The 11841-nt window shown below is 36.1% G+C and overlaps 1 pseudogene; it reads right to left on the reverse strand.

Annotated features, from left to right (window-relative positions):
• Positions 1-8605: 8605 nt before the first annotated feature.
• Positions 8606-10698, reverse strand: LOC112027622 (probable inactive receptor kinase At2g26730; annotated as a pseudogene).
• Positions 10699-11841: the final 1143 nt, after the last annotated feature.

Below are 11841 nucleotides of genomic sequence, written 5' to 3' on the forward strand. Positions count from 1 at the left end.
TTTTCTGTTTCGGCACTCCTTTTTCTTCTGCTTTAGCCGCCTTTTCTTTTCAGTGCCTCCCCTTCTTTTTTTAGCCGTGGTGCCCTTTTTTTCTTTTATATGTGGTGTCATTTTCAGCCCAAAACGTTTGTCTTTTTCAGCCCACTGTTTCAGCCCAATACCTTGCTTTCTTCAGCCCAAAAACGTCCTCCTTTCAGCCCAAAAACGTTGCTCCTTTCAGCCCCTGTTTCATCCCAAAACGTTCCTCTGTTTCAGCCCAAAACGTTGCTCTGTTTCAGCGTTTTTCTGCCTTCTTTTCTTTCAGTTCCGCCTCTTTTATTTCTCAAACGTGGTGCCCTTTTCTGCTTTAGACATGGTGCTCTTTTCAGCCCACAAACGAATTTCTTTTCAGCCCATTCACTTAATCAGCCCACTCTTCTTTCTCAAACATGTTGCACTTTTTCAGTCCAAAACCTTGCTTTCTTCAGCCCTTTGTTTCAGTTCTCTTTCATTTGGTTAAATCTTTATTTCCTTCAAATCTGAAATAAAATTTAAATAACAATAATAAAGTCTAAAATCAACAAAAAATAAATAAAATTAGACTAAAGCTTAAAGTTGAGAAGTGATAAATTATGCCAAATTATGCAAGTCATCAACAACGTAATCTAATATTAATCAACATAAACAAACAATGCAAGGTCGTGTTTATAGTATTAAAGTAAACTAGTTACTTCTCACCTGGATGAGTGGTTGTGCTTGTTGACAATGCAAGATCTCTATCAAAGCTCCCAATATGGTCTCGAAAATATTGAGTTTCCTTAATTACCTTTTCTTTGTCACCATCATATTTTCTCCCAATGTAGTCCAAAACAGCCATATTTACTGCTGGTTTCCGACAAAAATTCTCCTCATCATATTGAAAAGCGGGATTTAACCAATATGTAGCAGCATGAAGATCTTTACACAAATGTTTGTCCTAACAGTTTTTTATAATTGAGGTGTATGGCTTGTACAAGTGCTTCTTCATTCGGAAGATCTTCTTGATTCCCAACCGTGCTCTATGTATGCCCTCATACACATATCCTATTGCAAGCCTTTGATCAGAATCAACAATCCGTAACAAACGAATGAGTGGCGATGAAATCTTGACACAAACATTAATATCATCTCAAAAAGAATTATCCAAAATAATAGAAACTACTTCTTTTGCTTTTGACTCTTTTGCCAATCTATTAGTCACAAAGAACTTGCTAGTCACTAAGGCTTGCAAGTCATGCTTATGCACATGAAGGCTTCCAAATGAAAGAAAAGTAGTAGTAAATCTTGTTGCTCTCATGCGTACAATATCTGTCCAACCAGGTCTCTTCCTTAACCAAGTAATCAAAGCCACATGATTATAAATAAAAACTGTAACTTTGGATGCACGATTTTTGAGTCTCTCCACATGAGGCATGTCTCCCATATCCTGCAACACAAGATTCAAGCAATGTGCTACACAAGGAGACCAACTAATAGTTTTATACTTTTCACACAACAATTTACCAGCAGATACATAATTGAAAGCATTATCAATTACCATGTGAACTAGGGTTGTCCATGACCCGCCCGGCCCGACCAAACTGCCCGAAACCCGATCACTTTCACCCGAAACCATCGGATCCAAGCTTGTTCACGGTCGGACGCGAGTCGCCGGCGCAAGCACCCGAGACCATCAGTTCGAGTTGCGGGTTGGCTGTCTGAGAAACTGACGAACCTGACCCGCCCGATGAGCTTTTCTTCCCTCGTCGGAAATCACAAACTCAGCCAATAATTGGTAAGTCCAAACCTTTAAGACTTAAAGGTTTAGCCAAATCCGGCCATTCCCAGCAGATTTCAGCGATTTTGGTGCAGATTTCGGCGATTTTGATGCAGATCTGGTGAATTTTTACATTTTCTGGCGATAATCTGCAGATTTCGACGATGATTTGTAGATTCTGGCGGTGATTTCCAGATTTCGGCGATCTTTTCCAGCTCCGGCGACAACCCAATCTCCACCCGAACGGACTCGATCTCCACCCGAACCCAAAATTGATCCGACCGATTGACGCCGGCGGTCGGTCTCGGGTCAGTCTTCTGTCCACCCGACGCCAGCGGGTCGGGTTCGGGCTGGGTCGAAACCCGACCCGGCCCGACCCGTGGACACCCCTAATGTGAACTATGTTTTTTAGACTAATCCATGTAACTACTTCATCAAACAATTTAAACAAGTTTCTGGTACTCTTCACAATATCTAAGGCATCAACTGATTTTACAAATACCATTCCCCTAGAGCAATAAACAAGGAAATTAATCAATGACCTATGTTTAGTATCTGTCCAACCATCAGCCATAAGTGTACATCCAACTTTTGCCCAATGCCTACGTTGTGACTTAATCAACAACTGAACCTCTTTCTTTTGATCCCTCAACAAAGGGACCCGTACAGCATGATAAGATGGACCTTTGTAACCAGGACCAGTAGCAGCTACGACATCAATCATCCTTTGATAGTACATTGAATTCACTACATTAAAAGGAATGCAATTGTCATACAAAAACCTTGCAATAGCAATATCAGCTTGCCTCACCTTTTTTTTTTTGCTTTGGAACACACTTTTAAGACCAGGTTAAGCTCCTGGAGTAGTTCTTGGAGCAAAGTAATTATCCACTGGGTTTATAGCCTTTCTTTTACCTAAAACAGGTATTTTAGGCAACCCATTACTAAATACTTCTTGAACATCTTCATCTTCTTGCACATCACTATTTGTGGAAGGCACACTAAACATTTCTTCTTGACGTTGTTTCTCAGCTTTTTCTTCAACTCAAACTCCTTCAAATATTCCAACATTTGGTATCTCACATCATGAGAAACCTTTTTACATGATCCAATATCACCTTTTATCCTCGTAAGGTGTTGTTTCATCCTATTAATACCCCCACCTTTATATGTTTGCCTACAATACACACATGTAAAAGTATTCCGTCCCTTCTCATCCTTACCAAGGCTAAAATGTTCCCAATCCGAATCAACCTTTTTCCTTACTTATGAGCTAGACTCCACTACATTGGAATCAACTTCATGTGATGGAGTAGACCCGGTCTTTGTTTCCATTTTAATCTAAAAGACTAAACAACCAATCAAACACGCATAGACCCATCAATTTTTGAAATACAGATAGTCAAGGAGTCACAACTTCATACACAGTCAAATTAACAAACTAATATACACAGAGTAATTAATCTTACCCACAAGAAGCCATAGTAATTTATGAAAAGCATAGGAAAAAAAAAAGAGAGTAAACAGTCCTACATAATCAATTCTAAGCCCTAAGAAAGACTCTACCAAAAACCCAACTAATCTAGGATTCAAATATTGAAAAACTAGTCATTAAGTACCCAACCAACCTTCCATCCACATTCCACAAACACAGCTGATTACAAACAGTATCAATCAAGAATGCATGTAAATGGAATGTTGAGAATAAATCGTACCGAGCTTTGTTCCAACGAGGATTATTGGAACTCCAGAAGCGTAATGCCTCAATTCAGGAATCCACTGAAACAGAAAAAAAAATAAAAAATAAAAATCTCAGCCCACGCAAATGCAAACATCCAACAAAGAAAGACAATGCGCTATCCTAGGAAACCAACCCTCGTTCATCCATCTGTAAGCATCCACCAACATATGCCTACCTAAAAAAATTAAAACATCCATACAATTTTCCTATAGCACTCTGCTCATTGTAATAACAATCCTCTAACTAATCCACTACTCCCACTATTTATTGTAATCTCTAGACAGAGTCAAGGTATTCAGATTAATGGGTCTAAATCCCACACACAAAATCAGCATAACAAAGCTTCCAATAAAATAAACCCAAAACAATAACTACTAATCCCAACCAATACCCATGCTTTCATTTTCCACTTCAAATCACAAATCACAAATATATATATATATATATATCTCAAACCAAAAACAATATGACAATATCAAACCAAAAACATAAAAGAAAGAATAATTAAAAGAAAGATAAAGTACCAAATGACGGCGACGGCGACGAGGCAGAGATTGAGCTGCGACGGCGACGAGGCAGAGATGAGTGTGAGAGAGAGGTAGAGAGTGAGCTGCGATCTGGGTTGAGCTGCGACTGTGACGACGACGAGGGAGAGAGGCAGATACGAGAGAGTGATTGAATGAGTGAGGAAGAGGCAGAGAGTGATTGAGAGTGAATGAGAGAGTGAGGGTTTCGTTTCAGCAATCAGTGATTCAATATGCCCCAAACGGGAAACGATGTCATATTAGGGGAAAAAAAAAGGGACGAAACGACGCTGTTTAAGCTTGAAACAAGGTAGCTCGTTTGAGCCGTATAAATTGGTCACAGTTCACAGAACCGGATGGTCAGACCGCGGTTCGGACAGTTCCATGCTTTTTTCGCATGGAACGGTTCTTCACCTTAAACGGACTGTAGATCTGAATGGTTCGAGGGTTTCCTGGTCGGATCGTACGGTCTGGTCCGGATTTAAAAACCATGATGTAAAACTCGATTTTTAGAAAATCGAGTTTCAAGACAGGGGTATTTTACTAAATAGTTTTAGAATAGGGGCATTTTGCTACATTTTTTGGGCGAAAGGAGCAAAAGCCCAATGTTGGAGTTAGTTATCCTTACTCTTGTGGAAGCAAAAGCTAATTACCTTGCCTCTACTTTTCTCCATCCTTCTTGACTTCCAATCTTGCTTTCTCATCACTCTAAAATTGATAATGTTGAAGAACCATTTCATAATTGTCTAAATTTTTTTTTTGAAGGTTGTGAAGATAGGTTAAGGGTTTGTTTGAGATTTGGTTATTTTGCTGAAATTGAAAACTTTTTACTGAAAGTATTGTAGATAAAGGTAAAAGTTAACTGAAATAATGCAGTGAGACCCATTAATAATACCAAAAAGTGCAATGAGACCTATGAATATTAGCAAAAATAAGCTAAATAGTAAAACAAGTTGGCAAAAAATAAGCTATCTAAATGCAACCTAAGAAAAAAAAGGAGTATCGAAGACTGTGGAATATGTATTCTTAGGAGTTCTCAACAGTGCATGAATAATCCATTGAATCAAGACGACCCAATGTATCATGAAGCAAAAGAGTGTCTAGATCACTGCAGAATAGAACATAAAAGGCATTGATTTTGCACGTTGTTTATACAGATCTTACATAGAGCATATAAAAAACAATTGATAAATTTTTTGTGCATAGAAATCAAGAGCTATATATATATATATTGTAAGGTATTGGGCCAGGAGCTCATTATTTATGTAGATATTAGGCCTGAGGCCCAATCCGAGGACGAGGGGTTGTCCGAAGAGGAGTAAACTTTGTCAAGGGAGTCTGTGCTAGTAAATGAAGAAGTTAGTTTTAGTCATAATGGCCCAGGAAGGTGAGCCGAGGATGAATGTCTCCTTGGCTAATCAAGGCCGAGGTGAGAAGAGATGGTCTGCAGTTCAGAGGAACGTTTCAGGAAATTCTGTTGGTATGGATAGGCATTGCATAAACATAAGATAGGAGGAAGTTCGAAAATATCTAAGGAAAAAGCTGCTACCATCACATTAAATGCACTGCAGCTAACTCTTTGGCTGCATTAATGTGGAGGTGATACCTGAATAGTGGTTATCAACCTTACAGCTATTACATGAAGACTTATAGAAGATGCTGATGGGACAAGTATCAACACCAACCATCTGGCATGCACATGGAGGACAAAGATGAAAGGAGAAGAGAGTATAAAAGAAAGAAGAGGCAATGGGAGAAAGGAATTAAGAAATCAAGAGAGAAACACTGTAGCAATCAAGAAACAAACTTGTAATCAAACTTAAGAGCAATATATAAGAACTGATCTCCTCGGACCTTGTCGAGGACAGTTTTCTGTAGTTAAAACTTGTCCATCTTCTTTTTCTCGTCATTCGAATCCACCTTATTTGTTGTCCAACTTATTCTAACCTAGTTTTTCCAACTCACTCTCTAAAAATTCATTGTTTTGGGCTTTTTGGGTTAGGACTTGAATCTAGTCCTTATATATATATATGTGTGTGTGTGTGTGTGTGAAAAAAATGGACATGTCAAAAATACATTTAGGTCCAAGTCACTCGTAATATATCGAGTCTATTGACCCCAAACATGGGACTAAGATTAAGTAATTAGCCCCATGAATTAAGTAGGATTTGAACTTAGTTTTTAGACTAAGAACCAATTAAGTTTTATCCCATAGACAAAAGTCTTAAATCATGATCATTGAAGTTCCACTTCAAGTAAGATTACAAATACAGAAAGTTGCAGAATTCGAGATACTTTAGAATGCTTAGAGAGTGACAAGTCACCAAAGGTAGAGTCCATAAATCTAAAAATTAATATGAAAACTCAAATATGAGTAGATGACATACAAGGCGTTCTAGCTAAGATATGTGATTTCTAGAATCATGTATGTCGTTTACGAATGGCAGTACAATGACTCTAATTTTGAGTGGCTATATCTAACTTCTTGTAAATCTAAAAATATTTAGATTCAAACTCTTTTTAGAGTTTTGAATGCACACTTTAGGATAAAGCTCATTTTATTTTATAATTTTATAGTTAAGACCCATCGGTTTGTAGTTAATACATATTATTTTCATCAAAGAGAGCTGAAAACTTCTTAATATAAATAATTACTTGTTAACTATAAGCATTCAATAGACATAATTATTGGTACATCAAACAAAAAAACTTTTAATGTTTTCTCACTTGCCTTTTGTGCATTAAATTTAATTTTTATATAATTTACCAACTACATGTTTTAATTGAAGCATATTTTTCAATTTTTTTTTTGTTTTTTTTTTTGTTTTTTACTACTGCACACCCTTGGCGCGATGGTCACTGTATAAGTATATATAAGTACTTGTGGGGTGTGAGAGGGTAAGCGCCAGGGCTCAAGTCTTCATGAAAGAACTTCACACATATATATACTTAAATTAGGTTAGAATAAAATTTCTATTTCGCATTAAAAAAATAAATTTTTTAATCTATTTTATTTATGGAGTTGTGTTTCACATTTTTAATGAGTTACAGTTTCAGATTCAATTGCAGGAATCTTAGAGTTGGAGCTAGCGCTAGCCTTTATTTTTATTTTTTTGTTATACATTTATTTATGTATATAAAAAATTAATATCATAGGAAATTGAATGTTAGATCGAACTGTAGGGATTTGTCTTTTGTCTAGTTATTTTAAATTGAATTTTACCCATGTATGTGAATTGATCATTAAGGGGACGTTTGGTTTATCATGATGTTACATTACGTTATTATAATCTTACATTAATATAATCTCAATACAATAATGCAACATTACATTATTTAGGAAGGAGATAATATTAAGATGATGTGACATATTTTGTAATTTAACATTATGATAATATTAGAAAAAAATAAAATAAATAAAAAATTTTAATATCACATCATCATAATGTATATCACATCAAGAACATAACTTAACGCGCACATATAGATATTAGGGCCTTCATAATTCCAAAGTTTTTTCCTTCTCATTTTTGCGCTACAGTGCCAGAGATTTCATTGGCCTTGCCCATAAGTTAGCCCATTGGGCCTCATTCTGTGTGTATTTGAGACTCCAACCCATAAGCTGTATCCTTCCTTGGGTTTTTGTTGATGCTGATGGGCCAATTCCCCCAAATTCATCTTTTGCTATCTTTTTATAAAATCGTTCTTACTCACCAAAAAAATTACCCAGCTTTTTTTTTTTTTGAGAAAGAAATTACCCAAAAATTTAATAGGCCTAATTTTACACTCTAGATTCCTAAATAGCAACATCATTGTTCAATTGTATGATTTGTATCTGTTTTTATTTTTTGAGAAGAGTTATTCAAATGTATATATAACCATTTAAGAGTAAATATAGGAAACATAATATGATAAATATCATGTTACATATAGTTTATTATTCGCTAATGTAATACATAGTATTACAAAATCATTTTAACATATGTGCTATTTTACGCAAAAGTTTTCCACAGTATTTAGGGAATTTGTATAGTAACATGGAAATATCAACCTTAGTCCAGGCATTAACTCACACTGTAAATTACAAAAAAGCCAGCATACTGGAAGCTATATTCTGTAAACAGTGAAAAATTGAGTCCAAATCTTCTATCCCACTTTTCCTGCTCCACTCTATACTCCACCAATAAATACTTACCACGTGATACTATTAATTAATAACTGTAGGATTAATAAGTTAATAATGATAATATTTAATTAATTAGGTGAACACGTGGTAAGTATTTATTTGTGGAGTATAGAGTAGAAAAAGTGAGACAGAAGATTTAGACTGAAAAATTAATAGGTTTATTTCCTATTTCACGTGATATTGTTTGAGAAGTTTCATAACTGACTTACAAGGTTCATAAATGTTTTCGAAAATATTACACATTTTATTTTATTAAATGAAAGCTAGGCTCTTGATCATTGACATGGATTGTATCATCTCAACACTAGATACTTCACTTTCTTCTTGATTAAAATCAATCTTATGGAGGTGAGGGGAAGCAATTTTTGAGTTCTTCAATATCATTTCTCTTCTCCAGTTCCAGAGGTTGATAAAGAACCATCTTCCAACGATCCGTCATTTTCATCCCCTGATTCAGGAACCTTAATATTTTCTACCACTCTCACCACTTGTGTCATCTCAGGACGCTCCTCTGGAGTATTATCACAGCACCGCATTGCAATTTGCAGAAGTCTTAGCATCCCTGGCACTGCGTTTCTTTGCATAGATATCTCGAGGTCAAATACCTCAGCTGTCCATTCTTCCCTGAGAGCTCGATGAACCCAACTGCTGAGATCCACAGTGCCATTGACACCCGGTGGAGCTGTCCTTGCTGAGATCTTTCCTGTCAATAGTTCTAGGAGGAGGCAGCCATAACTCCAAACATCAGATTGTTTTGAAACTTTTCTTCCGTTTCTATATTCAGGTGATTTGTATGATACCACATGTTGAATTGCAATGGGAAGTGCAAGTAGTGAAGCAAGGCCGTAGTCAGAAACGAGAACCTTGTCATTTTCATCGAACAGAACATTCGATGATTTCAAGTTGCCATGGGGAACTATGCTTTGGCTCTTGGTGTTGAGGTGCAGATATTCCAAGGCTCGAGCTATGCCTCGAGCAAATGATAATCTCGCATCCCATCTGAACGGAATTCGATCTCCACCTCTCTCTCCTGCAATGTACATTGATATTAAACTTTCATTTTGATTAACAAAAATATTAGACATAACAAATTTCACAATTTCTTTTTTCATAGTAATTTGTTATAACTGATACATGATGATTAGAGTAATATCAATTTCATACAGGACCACCATGTACAATTATTATACATCAAATTACAAACAACTAGCTCAGTACGTAGTTGTGAATAAATTTATGAAGTTTGTTGTATTATTATATTTTTTTAAAAAGACAATAATTCAAAATTGTATCCCAATTATAACTAGGTAAACAATATATATTTTTCAAACGGTTAATATAGTCTAATATAATCGAAGTAACATTATTTTTTCTTACTTGTGAGCGTCATTAATACCACTTTTATTATGCACCCATCAAAAACAGACAATATCAACCGTTATAAGGTCACAAATGTACTTTCTTTTCTTATTGGAAATTGTTTCCTGCAGGGGGAAAAAAAAAACCAAAGGAAACAAAGGAAGAGGCAAAGACAAAACTCACCATGGATGCGAACAAACAAATTTCCTTTCGCTGCGTAGTTATACAGCAAAAACTTCTCCTCGTTGGAGTAGTAGTAGGCAAGGAGGGGAAGCAGATTTGGTTGCTTCATATCTCCAATCATTCGCAATTGCCTTTGAATTCCTCACTAGTCATTGGTTTCAAGTCCCTTAGCCTCTTCACCACAACGCTTGGTCCACCACTTTCCTTAGCCTTAAAACTATTCCCGAAAATCCCTTTGCACAATCCCTCAGCAGAAGCTCTTAGAACATCACGGATTTCAAAAGCCGGTTCATCCTCCATGAATACGAGGTTCCTGCTCTCTTCAGCTGCCACAACAATGCTCCTCTCTGCTGCCTCTATAATCTTTTCACCTTCCCCGGCTTCTTATTTGTTTGCTTCGTTCAACATCTTTTTTACCATCTGAGCTTTTTGGCAGTACAGAATTAATAGTAAAATCACAGCTACTATAAGAAGAACAACGAAAACAAGAAAGATATTCTTAAAGATATCTCCATTTGATTTTGGGGGAGAATTTCCAGAAGGGGGCTCTCCTGTGCCATTTATATAGCGGCTGGTAGCGGTTAAGGGTGGACCATACAACCCAGGATTACCAGAATATGAATCAGAGCCAAATGATTGGAGAGTTTGAGTTATTGGGATTGAACCAGTGAGATTGTTATTTGAGACATTGAAAAATAGTATGCTAGACTGGTTAAATTCTGAGATAGTACCTGTCAAGTTGTTATCTTGAAGCTGCAATGACTCCACGACACCAAGACTTGTTGCCTGATGGATTACTAATAATCTTCATCTTGTGATTGAAGGAGAAATTCATTACATTTCCCCATAGAGAATTGTTCTGGAAGCTCAGGATAATCAACTCAGGGAAGTTCATGAATTCATTAACATCGACTTTCCAGCTTAGCCCCATATCGTTCAACTCTATTCCAATAATATGACCCTTAGTGGAACACTGAATGCCATACCAAGGGTAAGCAAGATCGCAAGGATCACCCTTCCAGCTTTCATTTAGAATAGAGTTGTTAAAGGGCATTCTTCTCATCAGGATCAACAGATGGAGTCCCTCCTTGGCCTACAACATCTCTGTATAGCAATAGAAAAACCGTGACTGCAAGAATCTGTTCGAGAAATTGAGCAGACCCATGATGCAATTCAGGGTGAAAAAAAATACTGTAATTGGGTTTCTGTCCTGCAGGGAAGTCAACAAGTAGAAATGGTACTTGGCCTAGGAATGTGGCTCAATGAATTCGTAAAGATATCCTCACTATTTCCATTGCAGCGAACGGTTTCTTTTGTCTAAGACAATAACAAGGGCAATGTCCAACTGTTTCTCTTGGATATTCTTTTGTGAAGAATCCTAGGATTGGGAAAGGCTGTTGTTCAGTGTTCTTTTATGAATGAATGTCAGGTTGGATGTACATGTTTGTTTAAATATGATATAATTTATGAAATCTTGGCAAGTTCTTGCGTCGTCCTGCAAAATAATATATAACATGGGTAGATTTTTCTTTTTTTGACTGATGGAAACTATTGTTTTACATTAATTATTATACATTCCAAACATATAATATTTATAATTTTACGTGCAATGTACACAATTTTTATTAATTTTTACATTTAAAAGGGGAAATGAATAATATGTATGGATGGACGATATACACTAACAGTTGTGAGATAATCAATACTCCTTGCTAAATAGCAAGATTAATAAAATCAATCTTTACCGGGAGCTCAACAAAAATTAATGTATTCTACTCTAAGTTTTGTTTGAGTATCACACTTTATATTTCAAATCCACTCTAATATTTTGTTTAGTGGCCCTCTATTTAAAACAGGTTTAAAATTAATTTTAACTCATGTAAAACTACCTTTAATATAATCTTTTTCACAAAGAGAATCTAGGTTCAAATCCTCATTCCCCACATATTGTAAGGCCAAAAAAGGGAGAAGAAAACACTATTTTTGACACATTTGAAACTAAACCGATGTCTCTTAAATTTCTAAAACTTATCCTTAATTCAAGTATATATATTAACGAATATTTCAATGACTA

The sequence above is a fragment of the Quercus suber genome, unplaced genomic scaffold (assembly GCF_002906115.3).
Source record: "Quercus suber isolate HL8 unplaced genomic scaffold, Cork oak 2.0 scaffold_598, whole genome shotgun sequence".
Taxonomy (NCBI): Eukaryota; Viridiplantae; Streptophyta; class Magnoliopsida; order Fagales; family Fagaceae; genus Quercus; species Quercus suber.